Source organism: Plectropomus leopardus, unplaced genomic scaffold, assembly GCF_008729295.1.
Source record: "Plectropomus leopardus isolate mb unplaced genomic scaffold, YSFRI_Pleo_2.0 unplaced_scaffold8574, whole genome shotgun sequence".
Taxonomy (NCBI): Eukaryota; Metazoa; Chordata; class Actinopteri; order Perciformes; family Serranidae; genus Plectropomus; species Plectropomus leopardus.
The window spans coordinates 1-2246 of NW_024694506.1; the positions used below are offsets into that span (position 1 = coordinate 1).

Consider the following 2246-nt stretch of genomic DNA (forward strand, 5'->3'; position numbering starts at 1 on the left):
TTTTGCCATACTATAGCCTTGCATTTTTGGTGGATTTTTGGACATGCTATTTAATGTTGGTTTTGGCTGTTTGTGCAACATCCTTTGCTATGGCGTGTCTCTGCACGCTATTTCATGTGGTTTAAAATGGGTTTCAGCAGTTTTTTGAAAATGGCACTTTTTGACGTTTTTGCCATACTATAGCCTTGCTTTTTTGGTGGATTTCTGGACATGCTGTTTTATGGTGTTTTTAGCTATTTTTGCAACATCCTTTGGTATGGCATTTATTTATTTATTCATTTGTTTTATCCATCTAAAGTAAAACAAAACAGAAACAGCAGAAAATCTTTGGAAAATAAAAATTTTCCCCCGTTAGGTAGAGATTTGTCTTTATTCGTATCATTTTGCCTGATATTGCTACATTGCTCTTAAATAGACATTTTAACACACATTCCCAAAACCAGACTTTCTTCTTGTGCAAACAATAAATCAACTTTCATATTCATACAACACCCAACTCCTTACATTTAATACGTTTCTTTTCCAAGTATATAAATGTCATTGTGACATGAAGACGAAGAAAACCTGTCAAAGCGAAACAGAGATAAGAAAAGAAACAGCTTCATTTCTTCATAATCAGTTCATCATAATATTTAACAGTGAAAGAAAGTTTAATATTCAGATGTTAGAGCTACAAAACAGACTTTTTTGTGCAGGTACAAGGACACAAATCAGACACAGCTGCCTGCCAACAATTTAATGTTTCTTGTTTTATTTTGGCATAAAAATATATATTTTTTTGAATCAACAGTATGGAGACAAAAATTACTCTGCAGATGATTGAAAACAGCTTGTAAACAGCCAAATAAGGCACGAAATATTTCAAAATCACGACTCTTGCTGTGTAAGTGCTTGAAGAAAAGATTTAAGGATGATTTCTGCAGGTCGGTGATCTTCTGTTTGGGGAAAGTTTTATTTGTTTCGAGGAACTTTTTCTCCAAGAGGGACCTCCATCAGTTTCTGTTGGTAATAAAAAAAGAAAAACACATTTGTTATCTTAACATTATAAAAAACGTCATAACACGCCCTATAAATGCACCAAAATTCATAGTGTAGTACGTCATTAAAAAGAATAAAATAAAATAAAATTAAAAGTACAGTAATGTGTAAAAGTTTTAATATAGTGTGCTACAAAAAAAACAAGAAAATGTCTTCATATAGTATGCTGGAAAAAATGATAAAATATCATATTGTAATATGCCCCCGTCCCCCAAAAAAGAAAAAAAAATCATCATATGCTATAAAAACACAAGATATATCACAGTATGCCATACAGAGTTTAAAAAGTATTGGTATAATATTCCATAAAAAACATAAAAGTCATTTCATAGTATGCCATAAAAAAAATCAGAAAAAGTAAAATTATAGTTATAGATATGAACAAGTGTTACAATCGCATTTAAAATGCAATATTTATGAATGGCATAAATTTTTAATTTATATTTTCAGTATTTTAAAAAATATGACCTGACATTATAATTACTGCTTCATAGATATATGTAATGTCCAATATATCTCCCTCTACCACCAGGTTTTCTTTACATGCTGTTGCTTAAAACGTTTAACATTGTTTCTCTCTTTCGCAGGTTCCGTGAAATGAAAAGGACTCGACATCGGAACAGTTTCACCGGACCAGAGGGGGCCGTGCTGAGGAGCATTTTCACTGTGTGGAGAGGGGGACCAGGACGAGGACCGGGACCTCTGAGTCAGGAGACAGATATTTCTCACCTTGAGCAGTCGAGCGTGGTAAACGTTATCATCCTCGTTCTCCCCTCTTTGCGTGTCCACCTGGTATCTCTCACAGGCCCGAGTCACCTCGTTGGCCTCGTAGAGCGGAGCGGGGTCCAGAGAGTGAGCGTTTATCAGACTCACCAGGTACTCCTTATAGTGCTTCCTGGAAACAGAGAGAGCTTTGGTTAAAGACTCGACCAACACGTGTGTTTGGGGTTACCACAGTGTGTAGAAGGGTTTGAGCACAGACCATAGTACAGTGTTTTTGGTGGATGTTTGGACAAGCTGTTTAGCGGTGTTTGTGGCTGTTGTCCTTTGCTATGGCGTGTCTCGGCACGCTATTTAATGTGGATTAAAGTGGTTTTCAGCAGTTTTTTGAAAATGGCATTTTTTGACATTTTTGCCATACTATAGCCTTGCTTTTTTGGTGGATTTTTGGACATGCTATTTAATGGTGTTTTTAGCTGTTTGTGCAA

At 35.5% G+C, this 2246-nt stretch overlaps 1 long non-coding RNA gene across 1 annotated transcript; it reads right to left on the reverse strand.

The window, feature by feature from the left end:
• Positions 1-324: 324 nt before the first annotated feature.
• On the reverse strand, positions 325-2142 carry LOC121940390. The gene is made up of 2 exons (XR_006105621.1): positions 1768-2142; positions 325-999 (listed from the first exon to the last, which is right to left on the reverse strand). It is a non-coding gene; the product is annotated as an uncharacterized LOC121940390 (long non-coding RNA).
• Positions 2143-2246: the final 104 nt, after the last annotated feature.